The 22502-nt window shown below is 45.3% G+C and overlaps 2 long non-coding RNA genes across 2 annotated transcripts in view; one reads left to right on the top strand and one right to left on the bottom strand.

Moving 5' to 3' along the window:
* The window catches only part of LOC137301000 (uncharacterized), a 66840-nt gene extending 53141 nt beyond the window's left edge, over positions 1–13699 (top strand). The window contains exon 4 of the long non-coding RNA XR_010958211.1: positions 12595–13699. This is a non-coding gene — a long non-coding RNA (uncharacterized lncRNA). The remainder of the gene's footprint in view (positions 1–12594) is intronic.
* On the bottom strand, positions 92–20712 carry LOC137301001 (uncharacterized). Its single transcript, XR_010958212.1, has 3 exons — positions 20218–20712; positions 19284–19385; positions 92–435 (listed from the first exon to the last, which is right to left on the bottom strand). It is a non-coding gene; the product is annotated as an uncharacterized lncRNA (long non-coding RNA).
* Between the last annotated feature and the right edge of the window lie 1790 nt (positions 20713–22502).

The following is a 22502-nucleotide window of genomic DNA, read 5'->3' as shown; positions in this document are numbered from 1 at the left end:
GATGATTAGACCTAAATTAGTAAATGCTTGATTACTTACAGAAATGATCACATTTTATATGAAAGCACATGCAAGCAAGAGGTACAGTACCAAGGACACCAGATTTCCCTTCACACTGTGCAGGATTGTTTGATTAATTCATGGTAAATATAATCATTTTGCTCTCGGGCAGTTTATTGACCAAATTGATTTAACAAATTGGCCTTTCTTTAAAAAAAACTTTGTTATAGTTACAGACCTGAGTCATGCAGCCGGGTTAAATTTAACTTTTTTTTAAAAAAAGCTGCAAAGGCTAGATATCTGTCTTTAATTTATCACCCCTATTATTATAAAACAGCATGTCCTCTGACTCACAGTGAATAGTGCCACAGGAAATCTGCCAGTTTGAAATAAAAACCAGAAAATACTAGGAATACACAGCAGGCCCATCGGCATCTGAAAAGCAAAAAACAAAAATTTGCATTTAGGGTAAAGAAAGAATTTGCATTAATATCACCTTTCACATCCTCAAGATATCTCAAGGTGCCTCAGAGCTAATGAATTACTTTTGTAGCCACTGTGTTTTTGCAGGCAAATGTTGCAGCCAATTTGCACACAGCAAAATCCCACAAGCAGCAAATAAGATAAATAACCAATGAATCTATTTTGGTAGTGATTGGTTGAGAGAGGCACATTGGCCAGGACACCAGGAGAGCATTCTGCTGTTCTTCAAACAGTGCCATGGGATCTATTACGTCCACCTGAACTGGCAAATGGGGCTTCTGTTCTGTTCTGATGAGAGTCTCAGCTGTGGGTCAGTGGGTAGCACTCTCGCCTCTGAGTCAGAAGGTTGTGGGTTTAAGCCCCACTCCGGGGACTTGAGCACATAATCTAGGCTGATACCTCAGTGTTGTACTGAGGGAGTGCTGTACTGTCAGAGGTGCCGTCTTCTGGATGAGATCTTTAACGGAGGCCCCGTCTGCCCTCTCAGGTGGACGTAAAAGATCCCATGGCACTGTTCAAAGAAGAGCTGGGGAGTTCTCCCTGATGTCCTGGCCAATATTTATCCCTCAGTCAACATCTCTTAAAAACAGATTATCTGGTCACTATCACATTGCTGTTTGAGGGACCCTGCACAAATTGGCTGCCGTGTTTTCTTCATTAAAACAGTGACTACACTTTAAAAAGTACTTCATTGGCTGTAAAGCGCTTTGGGACGTCCTGAGATGTGAAAGGTGCTGTATAAATTCAAGTCGTTCCACCATTGATGACCGTGCCTTCAGCCGCCTAGGCCCTAAGCTCTGGAATTCCTTGCCTAAACCACTCTGCCTCTCTACCTCTTTCTCTCTCCTCCTTTAAGACGCTCCTTAACATCCACCTCTCTGACCAAGCTTTTGATCACCTGTCCCAATATCACCTTATGTGGCTCGGTGTCAAATTTTGTTTGATAACGCTATTGTGAAGCGCCTTGGGACATTCTACTACGTTAAAGGCTCTATATAAATGCAAGTTGCTGTTGTATGGTCACATTGGCAACAAAGAGTGAAGTTTCACCTGGAGGACTGTAGTTGTGCTTCTGATAGTGGAGGCAATTCACACATCGAGCAGAGTGAGTTATATCCACTTTCTTTGAAAGGGTGAGGTGCTGCACCATTAGAGTGAGGTTTTGATAGTAACTGTTCAGCTACAAAGGGGAATGGTTGGTTCAATAATACTAAGACTGTAAGTCTGGGTCACACAACAGTGAATTGTTTTCGTACAAAATTTAGGCGAATAGCGATTATGGTCTTGATCCTCAAGTATGTAGTATCATTGTTTCATTTAACCTTCTGTCTTCACTGGGTGTGGATTATTTATAGTTTCTCCACGTCATTACAGTGACTTAAATTCATCTGGTTTTATGGATGCTTGTGTCACATTGGCACAGGCACAGAGCTCTTGAACGCACATTCTTAAAACTTTTTCTGTTTACGGCAATAAATTTTGACTACCGCGAAGGCAAGGGACTCCCCAGCATATGCTTTTGCTGCTCCAGTTCATAAGTTAAGTTTTGTGTCAGCACATTTATTTATTTGCAGGGAGCAAGTTATTTTGTATCCAGAGAGTTGAGCGCAAAATCCAGGCTGACACTCCAGTACAGTACTAAGGAAGTGCTGCACTGTCGGAGGTGACGTCTTTCGGATAAAACGTTAAAACTGAGGCCCCGTCTGCCCTCAGGTGGAAGTAAGAGGTCCCATGGCACTATTTTGAAGAAGAGCAGTGGAGTTCTCCCCGGTGTCCTGGCCAATATTTATCCTTCGACCAACACCATTAAAACAGATTATCTGGTCATTATCACACTGCTATTTGTGGATGCCGCATTTCCTACATTACAACAGTGACTACGCTTCAGAAGTACTTGATTGGTTGTAAAAGTGCTTTGGGACGTCCTGAGGCCGTGAAAGGCGCAATATAATTCTTTTTTCCTCATATCAACGGCTATTGCATTAAGCTTCAGTTGGCAGCTCCCGTAGCTTGGGTTCCCATGCGGCTAGCAGCCAGATGAAGCTAAAACTCACAGATTCTGTTACATCAGCAGCCAGAAAGGCCTGTTCCATGGGCTGGGTCTTGGCACCTGCTGCTTGTCCATCTGTGCACCAGAGGCAGCGTGATCTAAACACGCCACCCCAATGATGTCATGACGTACATGTGCCCCCCAGTCCCGTGCATGTTTTGTGCATCGTGAGATCACAAGTTGGTGACGTCATGAGGCAGCTGCATCGCGCAATGGCCAATGCCATTCCCGTTTGCTGCTGGTTCACTGGGAGACGATTTGAAAGTAAATTCAGGAGAGTCGTACTCTTGGGCTGCTCTCCTCATATGTGGCCTATAATGATGGGACGGCCTCATTTTTTGAGCATGCAGGTAACCTGCACCAAGGACTGCATCAGTACTGCCGTGTTACAAGTCACAAAGTGTGTGTGAAACCACATCTTCCTCCTGTGGATGGCATTTGTGAGATTGGTACATTGGGAATTGCTATCGTACAATAGATAAACAGCTTGCATTTATATAGCACCTTACCATGTCCTCAGGACATCCCAAAGTGCTTCATATCCAATGAACTCCTTTTGAAGTTCGGTGACTGTTGTCACACATCCAGTTTGCACAAACAGTGGGATGTGGGAAGAATGGCCAGTAATTCTGTTCTTGGTGGTGGTGGTGATTGGTTGGCTGAAACCCCGGGAGAACTCCCTGCTCTTCTTCGAATAGTGCCATGGGATCTTTCATTGTCAACCTAAACTACCAAAACGGGCAGACTAGGCTAAGTTCATCATCTCGTCTGAAATATGATATCTCTGATGATGCAGCATTCCCTCAGTATTGTATTGAAGTGTCAACCTAGACCCAGTGCACACAGTCTGTGTTGGGCTGGGGACTGATTTGATTGACTATCCGATGTAATATCCTAAAAGTGGTCGTTATAAAACCGCGGAAGTCTACAATCCAGCCATGGAGTGGTGGGAAATGTGTTTGTGCCCTGTGATTCTGCATGTGGCTAGTTTTGATTCTCTGTGGTGTTGACTGGATGGGCTGAGGAGGCCAAATGCGTCCCACAGGGAGGGGAACACACCTGGAACGGTCACTCTGCGGAAATACCGACTTGGCTTCGGAGCAATTTATATAGCGCATTTCACGGCCTCAGGACGTCCGAAAGCACTTTACAGCCAATGAAGTACTTTTGAATCACAGAATCATGGAAATTTTCGGCACAAGAGGCCATTTGGCCCATCGTGTCTGTGCCAGCCGAGAAAGAGCTATCCAGCCTAATCCCACTTTCAGCCAGGACCCTGTCCATAGCCTTGTAGGTTACAGCACTTCATATCCAAGTACTTTTTAAATGCGATGAGGGTTTCTGCCTCTGCTACCCTTTCAGGCAGTGAGTTCCAGACCCCCACCGCCCTCTGGGTGAAAAAAATTCTCCTCAACTCCCCTCTAATCCTTCTACTGGTTACTTTAAATCTATGCCCCCTGGTTATTGACCGCTCTGCTAAGGGAAATAGGTCCTTCCTATCCACTCTATCTCGGCCCTCATAATTTTATACCCCTCGACTAAATCTCCCCTCATCCTCTTCTGTTCCAAAGAAAACAATCCCAGCCTATCCAATCTTTCCTCATAGCTAAAATTCTCCAGTCCTGGCCTGGACGAATAATCCGGAATCATTAGTTCAAATCCCGCCACAGCAGCTGGGGAATTTAAATTCAATTAATTAAATAAAATCTGGAATTAAAATACTAGTATCAGTTATGGTGGCTATGAAACTACCGGATTGTCGTAAAAACCCATCTGGTTCACTAATGCCCTTCAGGGAAGGAAACTTGCCGTCCTTACCTGGTCTGGCCTAAATGTAACTCCAGACCCACAGCAATGTGGTTGATTCTTAATTGCCCTCTGAAATGGCCTAGCAAGCCACTCAGTTGTAAAATCTTGCTTAAAAAAAGTCATAATAAGAATAAAACTAGACGGGCAACCCGGCATCGGACCACAAGGCACCGGACACGACAACGGCAAACCAAGCCCAGTCGACCCTGCAAAGTCCTCCTCCCCAACATCTGGGAACTTGAGCCAAAATTGGGAGAGCTGTCCCACAGACTAGTCAAGCAACAGCCTGACATAGCCATACTCACAGAATCATACCTTTCAGCCAACGTCCCAGACTCTTCCATCACCATCCCTGGGTATGTCCTGTCCCACTGGCAGGATAGACCCACCAGAGGTGGCGGTACAGTGATATACAGTCAGGAGGGAGTGGCCCTGGGAGTCCTCAACATTGACTCTGGACCCCATGAAATCTCATGGCATCAGGTCAAACATGGTCAAGGAAACCTCCTGCTGATTACCGCCTACCACCTACCGTCCTCCTCAGCTGATGAATCAGTCCTCTTCCATGTTGAACACCACTTGGAGGAAGCACTGAGGGTAGCAAGTGCACAGAATGTACTCTGGGTGTGGGGGACTTCAGTGTCCATCACCAAGACTGGCACGGCAGCGCCACTACTGACCGAGCTGGTCGAGTCCTGAAGGACATAGCTGCCAGACTGGGCCTGCGGCAGGTGGTGAGCGAACCAAAACGAGGGAAAAACTTACTTGACCTTGTCCTCACCAATCAACCTGTCGCAAATGCATCTGTACATGACAGTATTGGTTGGAGTAACCACCGCACATTCCTTGTGGAAATGAAGTCCCATCTTTGCACTGAGGATACCATCCAATGTGTTGTGTGGCACTACCACCGTGCTAAATGGGATAGATTCAGAACAGATTTAGCAGCTCAAAACTGGGCATCCATGAGGTGCTGTGGGCCATCAGCAGCAGCAGAATTGTATTCCAGCACAATCTGTAACCTCTTGGCCCGGCATATTCCTCACTCTACCATTACCAACAAGCCAGGGGATCAATCCTGGTTCACTGAGGAGTGTGGAAGAACATGCCAGGAGCAGCACCAGGTGTACCTAAATATGTGGTGCCAACCTGGTGAAGCTCCAACTCAGGACTACATGCATGCGAAACAGAGCTGAGCTATAGACAGAGCTGAGCGATTCCAAAACCAATGGATCAGATCAAAGCTCTGCAGTCCTGCCACATCCAGTCGTGAATGGTGGTGGACAATTAAACAACTTAACGGGAGGAGGAGGCTCTGTAAACATCCCCATCCTCAATAATGGCGGAGTCCAGCACGTGAGTGCAAAAGACAAGGCTGAAGTGTTTGCAACCATCTTCAGCCAGAAGTGCCGAGTGGATGATCCATCTCAGCCTCCTCCCCATATCCCCACCATCTCAGAAGCCAGTCTTCAGCCAATTCGATTCACTCCACGTGATCTCAAGAAACGGCTGAGTGCACTGGATACAGCAAAGGCTATGGGCCCCGACAACATCCCAGCTGTAGTGCTGAAGATTTGTGCTCCAGAACTAGCCACGCCACTAGCCAAGCTGTTCCAGTACAGCTACAACACTGGCATCTACCCAACAATGTGGAAAATTGCCCAGGTATGTCCTGTCCACAAAAAGCAGGACAAATCCAATCCGGCCAATTACTGCCCCATCAGTCTACTCTCAATCATCAGCAAAGTGATGGAAGGTGTCGTCGACAGTGCTATCAAATGGCACTTACTCACCGATAACCTGCTCACCGATGCTCAGTTTGGGTTCCGCCAGGACCACTCGGCTCCAGACCTCATTACAGCCTTGGTCCAAACATGGACAAAAGAGCTGAATTCCAGAGGTGAGGTGAGAGTGACTGCCCTTGACATCAAGGCAGCATTTGACCGAGTGTGGCACCAAGGAGCCCTCGTAAAATTGAAGTCAATGGGAATCAGGGGGAAAACTCTCCAGTGGCTGGAGTCATACCTAGCACAAACGAAGATGGTAGTGGTTGGTGGAGGCCAATCATCATAGCTCCATGACATTGCTGCAGGAGTTCCTCAGGGCCGTGTCCTTGGCCCAACCATCTTCAGCTGCTTCACCAATGACCTTCCCTCCTTCACAAGGTCAGAAATGGGGAGGTTCGCTGATGATTGCACAGTGTTCAGTTCCATTCGCAACCCCTCACGTAATGAAGCAGTCCGAGCCCGCATGCAGCAAGACCTGGACAACATCCAGGCTTGGGCTCATAAGTGGCAAGTAACATTCGCGCCAGGCAAATGCCAGGCAATGGCCATCTCCAACAAGAGAGAGTCTAACCACCTCCCCTTGACATTCAACGCATTACCATCGCCGAATCCCCCACCATCAACATCCTGGGGGTCACCATTGACCAGAAACTTAACTGGACCAGCCATATAAATACTGTGGCTACAAGAGCTGGTCAGAGGCTGGGTATTCTGCAGCGAGTGACTCACCTCCTGACTCCCCAAAGCCTTTCCGCCATTCACAAGGCACAAGTCAGGAATGTGATGGAATACTCTCCACTTGCCTGGATGAGTGTTGCTCCAACAACACTCAAGAAGCTCGACACCATCCAGAACAAAGCAGCCCGCTCGATTGGCACCCCATCCACCGCCCTAAACATTCACTCCCTTCACCACCGGCGCACAGTGGCTGCAGTGTGTACCATCCACAGGATGCACTGCAGCAACTCGCCAAGGCTTCTTCGCCAGCACCTCCCAAACCCGCGACCTCGACCACCTAGAAGGACAAGAGCTGCAGGCACATGGGAACAACACCACCTGCACGTTCCCCTCCAAGTCACACACCATCCCGACTTGGAAATATATCGCCGTTCCTTCATCATCGCTGGGTCAAAATCCTGGAACTCCCTTTCTAACAGCACTGTGGGAGAACCTTCACCACACGGACTGCAGCAGTTCAAGAAGGCGGCTCACCACCACCTTCTCAAGGGCAATTAGGGATGGGCAATAAATGCTGGCCTCGCCAGCGACGCCCACATCCCATGAACAAATAAAAAAATATATATGCCTCGTAAATCCCCTCTGTCCCCTCTCTAGTGCAATCACATCTTTCCTGTAATGTGGAGACCAGAACTGTACGCAGTACTCAAGCTGTTCCCTAACTATTGATTTATATAGTTCTAGCATAACCTCCCTACTTTTATATTCTATGCCTCGGCTAATAAAGGAAAGTGTCCCGTATGCCATCTTAACCACTTTATCTACCTGCCCTGCTACCTTCAGGGATCTGTGAACATGCACTCCAAGGTCTCTCTGTTCCTCTACACTTCTCAGTATCCTACCATTTATTTGGCGTAGTCACTGTTGTAAGGTAGCAAACACAGCAGCCAATTTGCGCACAGCAAGGTCCCACAAACAGCAACGTGATAATGACCAGAAAATCTGTTTTGGTGATGTTGGTTGAGGGATAAACATTGGCCAGCACACCGGGGAGAATTCCCTTGCTCTTCTTCAAAATAGTGACATGGGATCTTTTACATCTACCTACAAGAGCAGATAGGGCCTCGGTTCAACGTCTCATCCGAAAGACGGCACCTCCAACAGTGTAGCACTCCCTCAGAACTGCACTGAAGTGCCAGCCTAGATTTTGTGCTCATCTCTGGAGTGGGACTTGAACCCACAAGCTTATGACTCAGAGGCAAAAGAGCTACCACTGAGCGAAGGCTGACATCGTTAGCAGCTGGGAGACAGTTCTCTTGCCTGACCTCTCAACAGGGGCAGTGGTGTATGACATGGGCATTGGTCCTTAAAGAATGGAAGAAAGATAAATTAAGAGTGAAGATGAGTGAGAGAGAAGGAATGTAGCAAAGCATTTTCCAACATGACCCTGTGAAACTGTGGTATGGTTTGGGAATGTGAAGGTTAGCCACAGCAGGATACCAATTGACGTCTAAAGGGATCAGTAATTTGCTCTGGAACCTTACACTATCTTTGGGATCATATCAGAAACTTTTTAGTAAGGAACATGTAGTTTCTTAGAGATCTTGTGGTACATTATAATGAGGGAGTGTCCCTACCAAGATACAATATTTACCAAATAGTTTCCATTTTTTAATCCATTTCATACTGGCTGTGTCTAGGAAACCAGAAACTGATTTTTTTTCATGTCCCAATGAAATCTTTTATTTTTTTTATTGGGATGTGGGCGACACTGGCAAGGCTGCATTTATTTCCAAATCTTAGTTGCCTTGAAGGCGTTAAGAATCAACCATATAATGTGGAACTGTAGTCATGTATATGCTTGCCTGCCTGCCCACTTGCACCTCTAACATCGCCCACCTCCACCCCTAGCTAAGCCCATCTGCTGCTGAAACCGTCATCTATGCCTTTCTCACCTTCAGACTCAACTATTCAGTGCTTTCCTGACCAGTCTCCCATCTTCCATCCTCCACAAACTTCAGCTCATCCAAAACTCTGCTGCTTGTGGTCCTATCCTGCACCAATTCCTGCTCCCCCAACACCCCTGCCCTTGCTGACCTACATTGACTCCCAGTTCCCACAGCACCTCAGATTTAAAATCCTCATCCTCATATTTAAATACCTTTAATGGCCCTGCCTCTTCGTATCACTGTAACCCCCTCAAGCCCAACAACTCCCCCCTCCTCCCAAACTCTCCGTTCCTTTCACTTTGGCCTCTTGTATAACTCTCCCTCTCTCTCTCCACCATTGGCAGCCATGCCTAGGCACCACACTCTGGAATTCCATGCTTAAACCCTTCTGCCTCACTACATCCTTCTCTTCCTTTACGATCCTCCTTAAAACCCACCTCTTTGACCAAGCTTTTGATCGCCCTTCTTAATCTATGCTTTGGCTCGTCGTCCATTTATTTTTGGTGTGAAGCTTGTATGAAAATCTTGGGATGTTTTACTACGTTAAAGATCCTATATAAATGCAAGTGGTGGTAGGGTCCCTTCCCTGAAGGGCATCAATGAACCAGTTGGGTTTGTGGTTACATTTTCTGGTGCCATAAATTACTTCTTTGTTATGCCGGGGATGGAAACACAAATGACAGTCATAACAATCGCTCTGAAAGGCATCCTTACTTTATCTAACAGTGTTCTGCTTTTGTTTCAAGCAAGCTGCAGCTTATTCGCCCATTGCATTCCCCTTTTGTGATGCGGTGTTGGTTGTTTGCTTGTGCTGTTCTTTGCTGCTTTCTTTCTGATTCTATTAATATGTGTGTTCATGTGTCATTTTCCATTCTGAAGGAGGAGTCTGTTCAAATTGTTGACCTGGCTCTTGTTGCCTGACCTCCTGAGTGTTTCCTGCATTTTCTGCTTTTCTTTCAGATTTCCAGTTTTATTTTGCTTATCTATATTATATATATAGAGAGAGAGAGATATGTGTGTGGAAAGGGTTAAACATGATAGCTATGCAGACTTTGAAGTCGGTTACTGGGGAGTGCTGATGGCTTGTTGAACTGAATTCCAAAGCATTCTCACCACAGAATTGTTGAAAGATTCTGTGAAAATAGAGAAGGGATGTGTCCCGTGCAGGAATGATTGGCACTTCTGTCATCTTTTCTTTTGTGTGGAAAAACCACTCGCCCAACCAGTTTGCATGCTTATAATATTTGTGCCTGTCACGACACACCTGTGTGTTAAGGGAAGTATTGGTCAATGTTAACTGAACACAGTGCTAACCAGAACCACATCAGCTGAACAGAAAAACACATTTTGATTGACATAATTGATGTTGTATTTGAGTCTTTTTACACAATATATGGGTATATTAGTGATTTTATTTTTTTTCCTTTATAGAATTTAAAGACTGGTTCTGAGAGCCTGTGATACTGTGACTGTGCATTCCTGTCGTGTTTTTTTGAGAGTTAATAAATGCCTGAAGGGAGTGGGTGAGATTGTGAACTTCGCACTTATTACTTGTACAGTGCGTGCCTCTCAAAGCTGTCTGCCGGCTTCCTCATATCTCTTTCTCCCATCATTGCGTGTGTTGGCAAGGGAGTGGAGGAATTAAACTTGTTTCCCAAAAATAACAGCACAAAAGGGGAATGCCAGCCGATTGTTTTGGAATTTGGCCCTTGCTTAGCTTGAGCCAGTTTTCTCGTCTCCTTCTGGTTCTTTCTGGGCTCTCTGTCCTTGCACTTAATTTTCCCTTTTTTCCCCCTGGAGCTTGAACCCAACGTGAGTCTAATCTTAAAAGCACTATGGGGAAGTGGGGAATAAAGTCTAGAACTGAAATGCGAGGGTGTAGTGACTCAACTAGGTGTGGTTGTAGCCAAGACAGAACTGTCACTGGTACGTAAAGTACAATCAGGTGGCTGCAGACCTGCCTCAGCAACGAGCTCCCCAATCCTGGTAAATCAGAAGAGTTGCCACAATGCTGCGTTCAAACCATGAAGGAACGATCTCTCCCTTTTGGATCCAGAAGATACCTTTGTAACTGGCTTTGACTTACAGGCGTTGCAAAGCTTGTTTAAGCAGACAGGTAGAAACCTCTCTCTGTTCCTCCTTACGTTACAAACTTTATTTTGAAACCTTTTCCCATTGTGCATTGAGGATGTACTTTAGTATTTATTTAGTGTGATCCATGAAATCTGCCGGTACAGGACAGTTTCGTGTGTGCTTTTTTTCTCTTTAATACAGTCACATTTGCCTTCGAAAAAAAATGCGTATTTCAACCGCGCTAGTCTTTGGGTCTATGTAGATTTACAAATTTATGGTTAGATGTCCCTTTCACTTCAAAAGTTCTTCTGTGGCTGTCAGGTGTTTTGAGATGTCCTAAAGGTCATGAAAGGCACTTTACAAATTTAAGTCCTTTCTTTATTCCTTCAGGGTTGAAGTTTTTTTTAAATAAGAGCAGGTTGTAATCGTTTTAATTGGGGATAAAATGCAACACTCATGACCACTGAAGGTACAAGTCTGTAGAAGATAGGAGAAAAGACCCCAGTTTGGGCGTGTAATTGGAAAATTTGCATATTTTTCTCCAGAATTAACGACTCACTCGTAAAATTGCAGGAATGTTTTCGTTTTAAGATGTCCAATTTCCAAGAAGGCAATTTTATCAATGGGTCATTGACTATTGAGGCATTCTTCCTCGTTTCATTAAACAGGGATGACGACACCCCCCCACAAGGTTTACAGAACACTTCGGCGAAATTCCTCTTGGGAATACAGAGGGCTTGAAACTATTGCAAGTTCAAATTTTGTATGTATCTTTTTTCCTAGCAAACTAGTTTTGCTCCAAGTAGCTACTGGGTGATAATCTTTTGTAGCAAAACTGACCTGTGCAGTGGCACAGTTCCAGCACCAACAGCTGGAGCGGTCATTTTTCACTAAACGAGCCCAGCAAGCGGTATTGGCAGGCTTTTCAACCAAGAAATACACTGCAGCCACGCCCGATCCACTCCTTATCTTCGGTTCACACACACGACAACTTTCCAACGTGGGGTCACTAGATGGGTATCAGAAGTAAGGATTTCTCGCTGCTGTGCTGAAGGGCAGCTCAGCTGAGTGTGGGCAGACCCAGGAACCCTCCTGCGCCTGTGTATTGCTCAGAATCCGCCAGGAGCGTTGCTAGATAAAGATTTCATTCAGAAACAGCTGAACCCTAGCAAAATGGCCAAACCCTCGGTGTTTGCTCGTCTGTATGGAGGAGTGTTAACAATGAGCCTGTCTGAATTTGGCTGGATTGAGTGAACAACTTCTGTACCTGGGGCTTTAATCCCTTGGCGCATGGCTTCGACTTGTTCTTTTCTCTCTGCTGGAAAGTGTACTTGTGTGAACCCTTCGCTGGGGACACTATTAGGCTTGGCTGTGATGCCGTAACAGTTGAATAGCCTGCCCGTGCTCGCTGTCTCGGGCAGCACAAAAAGGGTGACTGGTCACTCCGAGGGCCCCCAAGCACATGTACAACTGTAACCCGTCTCGGATTCACGGCCAGATGGGAGTCAGGATAAGGAAAGTTAAAAACAGTTGGCTTCCATGCTGACTGCTCCACTCTGTAACAGTAATGGAGTCACAGATTCTGCCATGGGAGCATTCAGGCCTTTCAGAGATCTGCCAGGTTCCTGGTAGCAGGAGTGGGGGAAGGGGAAGTAATTTGCCAGCGTTCGTTCGGTTCCACATCCCTTTGTTGCTTAACAGTTTGTTTACTTCTGAAGCTGAGGAGAAAGTAACGTGTGTAAAATGAAATGTTTGCTTTGTCTAGGTATATAATCCCAAAGTGACCGAACCTGCCTAAGTCCTGGAAAAATAAAGAGCTTTGCGAAGAGTGAAGATTTAAACGAGCTTATTTACGGACACATGGGTGGGCATCTCTCCGATTGGCTGAGCCACCAATTGACTCTTGCATTCTTTGAGCAGCTGCTGCACTTTGGATTCTCTGCAGGGTGGTTTAAATACTCCCAGGAATTGGCAGGAGCTCACAAGCTATTTTGGCACCGGCTGCTGGGTCCGCCTCGACTCTGACAAGCGCGTGGATTGAGCGACGGAGGAAAGGGATCCCTTTTTCGGGTGGCCAAATGTGGGTGTTTCTTTGGCAGTGTCTTAGCTGGTTGTTGTGTGCAAAAAGAAGAAGCAATCAGCAAGTATACTGCCACCGAAATGCTTCACCTCATCGGGCCCCACACATACGCCCTCCCTCGGCTACTCTGCATTTTTCAGGGGGTGGTGGTGGGGAGGGCACTTTTACCGTGTTTGCTTCAAGAACTGTGAATTGCACCTTCGACGTATTTGAATAACCTGCTCATTTTTTTTCTCAATACGGTACAATAATAACAGGCGGGAAAGGGGAGGCGGGAAAAACACCTGAAGAATAAATGCCTGAATGCAGAAACAAGAAACTTTTTTAATTTTTGGAGTTTTAACATTGGGTCAGTGTACTTTTTTGAGATTTGATTTTTTTTTCTTTTCGTAAATGAGCATGTTTGGTCATTTTTGATATACATTAAACTGTAGGGAAATGTGACCGACAATAAAAGACATGATCCTTCCTCTTTTCGTGCTATTCTATCTTTTTATTTTGGCAGTATATTGGCTTCTTCCCAGACTTCATCTCCACTCTGACTATTCACAGCGGGACGGGTGTGGGTGATGGGAATATGGGGCAGTGTGTCCAGGCCCATTCTGCCCTCGGCCTATCTACAGCACAGCCCCCTGATGACGGAGAAGGAGATTCTTTGGATATTGTTGCCAGCACAAACCCTTCCTTTGCCCTTTGCCTTGCAAGTGGAGGGAGGGACAACTACCAATGTGCTGGTGTGTCATGAGGAAACTTGAAGCTAGGTGTTTGAGACTAATAAAATGGAGGCCCTCCCAGACTTGTGTTTCTGCATTTCTTGTACTGCATGGAGGAAGGGGGGGGGAAGAGAGTGTGTGTTTTAATACTGATCACATGGCATACACTCCCAGTTACAGTGTATTGTTTCAGGCCTGAAAGAGATCTGTGCTGTAGAGAAGAATTCCATAAACTAACGATCGGATGAGGCAGTTTCCATGTGTGTGGGTGTCCCTGTGTTTTCCAGAACTGTTGGTATGTTTGGTTGGAGCTACTGCTTCTGTTTCCGTTTTACTCCGTGTCTTTTTGTTATCTGGTTCCTTTTTTCTAACGTGTTTTTTTGTTAAATAGTTTGGCGGGAGTGGGGGGGCTTTTTGCTGTAAATTACAGTGTCTTGCGATAGGGCCCCGATTTCCATTTTAAAAGGGGCCTATGAGGTAAACAGAATCCCAATTGCCATTTTAGGTAGAAACTGGTCTGTGCAGTGCAGGCTCCGACCAGTTCCACGGGCGATGGAAGGGACGAGGCCCGACGGAGGTAAGTCTTGAATTATTTTTGTGGGCCTGGAAGGAGCACGAGTGCATCTCCGGCACCGACAAAAAATAATCTGGGCCACTGCTGTCCCGGGACCCCCCACCCTCCCCATGGGAGGGGGTTAAGATCAGGCCGAGTCCATTTACCGGCCTGAGGCCGCACCGTTCCCTCCCAGCGACATCTTCACCGACGGCCAAGGCTCCCGCTGCAAGCGAGCGAGGGCCCAAATTAAATTTAAAAGACGCAGCCCAATGACGTGATCAGTGATTTGTACGACGACTCGGGGGAGGCCCGCCCGGTCTCAAACCCAGCCGAGAAATCTGGCAGGACACAGCAGAGTGGCCAGAAGAGGCCAAGCGAAGTGAGGTCTTTTTTTAATTCTTCGGTTGGAACCCTTGGGAGCCAAGAGGAGCAGGAAGAAATTCTCTGACCTCTCTTGCCCCATCCATCCCTCTCCCTCCCCACACCAGCCCACCAAACCCCACCACCCCCCCCCCCCACCCCCCCCCTCAAGCACTTATCTTATGCCAGGGCCTGTTCCCATAGGGCCCTGTCGGAGGCCAGCTGCCACCTCGATTCCCGCTCCCGCCCGCCAGCCTTGACGTAATGCCCGCCGACTTCAAGTGGGACACTGATCTCAAATGCGGCCCTTCAGTTAAGATCAGCCAGGCCTCCACGTCCCCAGACTCCCCCGGGGTTGCCTCCCGCTTCGGGGCTCGTGCGCACCGTCCCGTCTCCCCTGCCCCCGTCCACCCACTTTAACATCGGGGCCAATGTGCAAAACACAGTTCAGTGTAAGATACAGAATTTTGGAGATTCTGTGCTCACGGTACACAGATGGAGAGAATCTTCATGAGCTGGTGGACTCCAGCAACGCAACCCTATGTTTTAAATCAAGCAAAGCGCTTGTGACTGAATACAGCATTGACTTGAGGAGGATCTGAGGAAAATAAAAAAAGGAAATTACTGTTTTTCAACCACTTAGCAGTGTGTAATGGGTTACGATTATCTTTCTCTGCAGCTGGCCAGGGACCAACCGGGGTGAGGCTTGTTTGACAAACAGCTGGCCAAGTCTTTAATGCAGCAGTGGAGCCCTCTTATTACTGTATCTCAGTCCCTCCCAATATTGCTTTTATTAGGGCTGCTTACAAAAATAAATTGAAAAGGATGAAAGTAAAGTTAATTGAATCCACCAAAGTTGTTGATGGGAGGGACTGGTCTCGGCAAATGTCTGTTTCCTTCCTACTCACTGCAGGGAGCCCTGGACACAAACTCACGTGTTACTGTCCAGTACCTCAAACGATGATCAAGTCACTGAAAGCGTTTCACATTAAAGAATATGTCAGTGCAGAAGTTTCCTGCGCCAGTAATCTTCCGAGTCAGTACTCCACCGGGAGTAAATCAATTGAAACAAATTAGTCCAGTCGGACATCATCCGATTATAGAAGTCTTGAGAAAGAAAAAGGAAAGAACGTGCATTTATATAGCGCCTTTCGCGACCTCAGGACGACCCAAAGCGCTTTACAGCCAATGAAGTCCTTTTGAAGTGTAGTCACTGTTGTAATGTAGGAAACACGGCAGCCAATTTGCACACAGCAAGGTCCCACAAACAGCAATGTGATAATGACCAGTCTTGTTATCTGTTCCATTTGTTCAGCCGCATGGTCTATGCAATTATTGCTATAAGAGCTTAACAAAAAAAAATGCACCTTTTTTTACCAAAATTAATGATGTTTGTCATAAAGTCTAAAACACAGGTGTTAGCTATGGCTCAGTTGGTAGCACTCTCGCCTCTGAGTCAGAAAGTTGTGGGTTCATGCTCCAGAGCACAAAATCTAGGCTGATGCTCCAGTGCGGGACCGAGGGAATGCTGCACAGTCGGAGGTGCCGTCTTTCAGTTGAGACATTAAGCTGAGTGGCTGTCTGCTCTCTCCGGTGGATGTAAAAGATCCCATGGCACTATTTTGAAGAAGAGCAGGGGAGTTATCCCCAGTGTCCTGGCCAATATTTATCCCTCAACCAACATCACTAAAAAACAGATGATCTGATCATTTATCTCTTCGCTGTTTGTGGGACCTTGCTGTGCGCAAATTGGCTGCCGTGTTTCCTACATTACAACAGTGACTCCACTTCAAAAGTAATTCATTAGCTGCAAACTGCTTTGGGATATCCTGAGGACGTGAAGGGCGCTATATAAATGCAAATCTTTCTTTGTGCTAATCCCCTCACATCCACATAAACAAGAAGGAATAAACAGAAAACTTTAGTGCCTGCTCTATGAGAAAATTTCGCTCTTTTAAAAATGTGTCCGACCATTTGTTTACCTCCCGATCAAAGGGCATTTGAGGATCAAAATGGAAGTTACTGTTGTATTAAATTGAGTGGAAAATAGGGCCCAAGTTTCTTATAAACTAAAGTTAACATTCTTGCACAGTCCAGTACGTTGTGTTTTCTTACTTCAAATGAAACAGTTATATAGTAACAAACGGCATTGTTCACATTGAAACTGCCAAAGCTTAAGACACAATGTGAGACATACATAGACTAATGTTTAACATTCCAAGAATTCCTATTATACTGGAACACAATAAGACTGTAGAGAAATATTCTTTGGAGTTTGGAATGCGAAACATTTATCTGAAAGATGAAGGAGCAAATTCAGCCTGTACTCCGCACAAACCCAGACGATGTTGCTACTTATAAGGGTATGCCTTTGAGGTGAAAGGAGAGGGAATCTGCATTATTCTGCCATTGACCAAGGGTGGAACTAAATAACCTTTGGTGATGGCAGTTGAGAGGCTCTATTATGGCGAAAGCACAATAAATCCTTGAGAACATTATTTCGCATAATTTCCAATTGCACTTGGATGTGACAGCACGCTTGTGCTGCAAACAACTTGCATTTATGTCGTGCCTTTATCACAGAAAAACAGGATGAATTTACTCCTTCATTGTCCTCGTAAATGGCAACATGCTCTCCACTTGAAGATAAGTTGGAGCTGAGTGTGTACGTATTTATGATGGGGAAGAACCGTACTGGGTCCCCACCCCCTTAGAGCAAGTGAAATGTTCCCATTATCCAGTTCAACACTCTCGGCGAGCCAGTTAATGTCTGAATAAATGTCCCAATTACCAGGGATGGACTGACGATCCACTAAGGGAACAACCTCCTTATTTGGACGGAGGGAGGACTGCAATGCAGAACAAGACCAAACGAGGGAAGAAAATGCACGCAACACAATGACTAGCTGATCCCCTGTTGTTGTTTAGGTGTAAACGGGAGCACAGCTGTCATATTTAACACCTAATCTGGCTTGTTCCTCTTAAGGCTTCTGCTCAGGTCCATTCTGGGATGTGGCAGTTACTTGACTCCTCTCCTTGTTACCTTAACAACCTCTCCTGGTTACCTGAACATCAGTTAAAACAGCAGGACATAACTGAATGTTTTTCTCTTTTTTGCATACATTTTTTTTAAGACCGTTCTCTTGTTGATTTGTTGGTAGTTTATGAAAAGCTCTTCCTCCGCCTCACATCCACACCTGCTTTTCCTGGCCCTTTATCAGCACCTGCTCCTCGGAACCTGCTCTCATGGCCTCCTTGGATCGGGTCCTCTCTCTGCACCAGCATGGACATCCCCAATTATCACCATAACAGGCAGGAGAAACGTCTGATGTTGTCAATATTTGAAAAAAAATAAATCAAAAACACCAAATTCAGTCAAAACAAATAAAAAGGGCTAAAAAAAAAGAGAAAACCTAAATATGTCTGATCTTTTCTGTAAGGATGTAGAAAATCTCGAGTGAGAAAGGCCATCATGTCCGCTCCATCCAGAGTCCCTGTATGATATTCTGTCGTGGACTGCCCTCTCCTAACCACCAGTGGGGCCTTGCTGTGCGCAATATGGGTGCCGCATTTTCTGACGTTACAACAGTAACTACACTTCACAAGTAATTCATTGGCTGAGAAGCGCTTTGGGATGATCTGAGGATATAAAAGGCGCTATATAAATCCACATTATGTTAATCCTGGACTATCCACTAAGGTTGTTCCCTTAGTGGATCGTCAGTCCATCCTGGGTGATTGGGACATTTATTCAGACATTAACTGGCTCGCCGAGTGTTGAACTGGATAATGGGAACATTTCACTTGCTCTAAGGGGGTGGGGACCCAGTACGGTTCTTCCCCATCATAAATACGTACACACTCAGCTCCTACTTATCTTCAAGTGGAGAGCATGTTGCCATTTACGAGGACAATGAAGGAGTAAATTCATCCTGTTTTTCTGTGATAAAGGCACTATATAAATGCAAGTTGTTTGCAGCACAAGCGTGCTGTCACATACAAGGGAGTGCAATTGGAAATTATGCGAAATAATGTTTTCAAGGATTTATTGTGCTTTCGCCATAATAGAGCCTCTCAACTGCCATCACCAAAGGTTATTTAGTTCCACTGTTGGTCAATGGCAGAATAATGCAGATTCCCTCTCCTTTCACCTCAAAGGCATACCCTTATATGTGGCCACATCGTCTGGGTTTGTGCTGAGCGCAGGCTGAATTTGCTCCTTAAACTTTCAGATAAGGTTTTCCCATTGTTGCTACGTTCCAGAGATTTGAGAGCTACAGATCTGGAGTCCTCCATTTTATCAAGCCACAAGTGTATTAATGTTGCTGGAGTAACCAGCTATCTTAAAACTGTTAGCTCCCATCAAACCCTCCATCTGAAATGTGTATACTGCTCAGACTACGCACTGAATTACACCCCTCCCCCAGTACCATCGGCCGGAAAGGCCAAATTTTGGGGTGCTGCCACAATAAATGTATCACCAACTCTCTGGCCCCCACAGCCCCTCCACCATAATGGGACAATTTCTGAAGACATATGATGCAGGTTATTGTTTTTCTCCAATTTCTTTCCTTTTCTCCCCTTCTCACACTGTGATACAATCAACCTCTGTTTATGTATTATCTGGTTATTCGATCATGGGAGAAATCTGAGCTGAGCCCAATCCGTCCTTAACCAATATTTGATGTACACACTTTTCAGGACACCCTCTGACTACATTACATGACACATGAACGATAACTTACCATTGTATCCAACTCAAACAGATGGGATGACTGAATGTAAACAGCCTTATCTGGCAAACAGTGCAAAGGATATTGCCTGCGCTGCTTTGAGACGCTTGCATCCTGCTGGACAATTAGATTATAGAGCTTCAGTTTTTGCATTTGGAGAGACACTATTTATCTCAAAATCATAGGCATTGAACCATATGAGAAGCAGTGTAAGCTGCGTATTGGTAACAGGTTATTTTGCTAACTGGATATTATCCTTTCCCCATCAGGACACAAAGACCATTGCATTTGTTTTAGTAGAGGAATTTATTTGTTGATTCAGAGGAGCAAATCAGCTGAATCGTGAACAAAGGAGGATGTGTGAGGAACCCAGGTGCAGGTGGGAATGTGTCAAACACTTGGAATTGATCGGCGTTGACAACTCCCTTGTGTCTATAACTGAGTGACGTATTGGAACAATTTAACCAAACTGTCAGACACGCTTTGAAAATTCATATCAGCAAATTAAGGAGACCGCAGGTACAGCAGCTAAATAGCACATTATACAGTCTACTGTTAATTCAAAGTCACTTAGTTCAAATTACCTTATAATTCAATTTTGTTTAGCACTAAATTCCCACTTTGCTGTGTTATTTACATTGCTAAATTAATATTATTGATAATTCAATTTTTTTTAGCACAAAGAATGAGTTTGAATTTCTCAGGAGTAGGCTGTAGCCCATAAATGTCGACAACAGCAGCAGATGAACATTTATATGACATTTCTCTGTCCGCTATTTTAAAGCAGGCTGCAGCAGAGCAATAGCAGAGAGAGCAATGTCACACAAACGCGTTAAGTGTTCGTCCACTAATATTGCCAACAGTCATTTATTTCTAGGATTATGTCTGTAATTCTTACCAGTGGCTCCTAATGTGGGAACAGTTGCTGTATAAATCTTATGATTACCTTCGAGATCACAGTGAGGAAGGACAGCAGCGCTCCGTGGGACACCTGTGACTCCCTCTGCCCTATTTCCTTTCCGATCTGCTGCTTTCGTAGGCCGCTCGGAGACATGTTTGTAAAGAGAGATTGTGCGTGTGTCAGCACTGGCACGAGCTTGCGGGTGTCGTGCACAACAGCCTCTACATGTTGAGGCGAATCTAACGGCAGCTGGCTCCGGAACCCACAAAAAATGTGGGCCTCTGACGCTGTTGGGATTGTGGAGGTTGGGTCCTTGAAATTGGAGAGTGGGCATCTGTGCATCTTCCAAAGTTAAGCACGCTGATCAGCAGCAGGCGTATAAACTCACATCAGAAACGCCGCTCTGTACTTTTCAGGTGTCAAATTTCCTTTACAAAAAGTTTCCAGAAAAAATTTAGATGCTGGAAACACTCAGCAGGTCAGGCAGCATCTGTGAAGCAAACAGGGGTGTTGACGTTTCAGATGTGGACGCTTCATCAAAACACTTTCTCGCCATAAATTTGGCACAATTTCGCTGCAGCGACTCCCCGCACCCCCCCCCCCGGCACAGCTGCACCCTAAATGACACAGGCTCCCACCAGCAGTACGCAAATGCCCCATACCGCAGGATTTGGGACAGGATGAGGGCCGCAACCATGGGGCAGGCAGAAGTTCCAGAACTGCTCCCAAAAGACCTCCTGCTAAATTTCAGGACCTGTCTATCTCCTTTTTTTATTTGTCACAGCTTGGTATCGCCAGCAAATTTTATATTACAAGAAGTGCTCTCCTCCAAGTCGTAGTATGAGGAGCAAAACAGACTCGTGCAACCCTCTTCTAGACGTTAACCTTCCACGCAGAGGTTTTATATTCCATTTATCCTCACCTTCTGTTTTCCATTGCCAAGCGAGATTTCAAACCGGATAGCTAACCTGCCATTATTTCCATGAGCCATAAAATCTCACATGCAGAACTTTACCAAAGGTCTTCTTACACTCTCAGTAAATTATTTCCAGTGAATTGCCCTCGTCCACCATTATGGTTACATCCTGAAAAAAATTCCAGCAGTTCAGTGAAGCATGACCTTTGGCTTCTAAACGCAAGTTGACTTCTCCTTAGAATGGTAAGATGAGTATTGATAACGTCCCATAAATGGTCTCAAGCATTTTCCCCACTAAAGGTGTAAGGCTAATTAGTATACAACTTATGGATTCATGACTTTTTTTGAATATCAGTGTATTTGCATTGCTCTAGTCCTCCATTTACCATTGTTACAGAGACACCCTGTGAATTTTTCTTACATTGGATGTAAACAGGACTTTTCTTTACCAGGATGTATTTCATGAGCTGAACAAGATTTAGAAATCAAAGCTAAATACTGCGGATGATAGAAATCTGAAATAAAAGCAGAAAATGTTGGAAACGCTCAGCAGGTCAGGCAGCATCTGTGGAGAGAGAAACAGAGTTAACGTTTCAGGCCGATGAGATGACATTTCGAAATAAACCTGAACGCAGACTAGATGGTGCAGTGTTTAGACACGACGGTTGATTACACAGTCCCAGCATCTCCTAAAATTGCCGCTACTGTTTTTTTCAACTCCTGTACTGGGTTTGAATCTAACCCAGACTGATGGGATAAAAGTCTGCAGTCTCTGCTGGTTATAAGAATTCATGTCCATATGAAATGAGTTAGGATTCGCCCAGTGCCTATTGAGTGTAAACCCCATGGCACGAAATGTCTTTAATTTGGCATTAAATTGGTAATTTCACTCAGAAAGATTACAAGGATGGTTAGTTTGAGAAATAAAAAAAATAAAATAGTGCGTTAGAGGCTGCTCTTCTGAGGCTGGAAGTAGAGCGCGCTTTTGAGCAGAGTAGAAAAGAGTTTATCCTCGCACTGGAAAGTGTTCCATTTCCGTCCCTCACCTCAGAGAACAATAACATGGCAACAAATATAGAAAACTGTAGTCGTTGAGAGCGTCAGAATGGAAAGAGCTTTAGATTTGTGTGTGCATCGAGCAATATTGCATTTGACAACATTTTCAAAAATATTCACCAGTACAATGGAACAAAATGGTTCCTGTGAGATCAGAGGGGCGGGGTTGGGGAAGAAGAGGTCATCTGTGGAGGGTACCCACACAGAGTTGAACGTTCTTACTGATAGGTCCCTTATTTCAGACCCAAATGGGGGAGGGCAAGGTGATAAGTAAAGATCAATTCCAAATCATCCTTTGTCAAAACAGTCCTCAAATTTCAGCAATTAACATGAATTCAAACCAGGTTTAAAGAACATA

The sequence above is a fragment of the Heptranchias perlo genome, chromosome 32 (assembly GCF_035084215.1).
Source record: "Heptranchias perlo isolate sHepPer1 chromosome 32, sHepPer1.hap1, whole genome shotgun sequence".
In the NCBI taxonomy this organism is placed as follows: domain Eukaryota; kingdom Metazoa; phylum Chordata; class Chondrichthyes; order Hexanchiformes; family Hexanchidae; genus Heptranchias; species Heptranchias perlo.
Note: the sequence above shows the minus strand (reverse complement) of the source record. Positions and strands in the feature narration are given on the sequence as shown.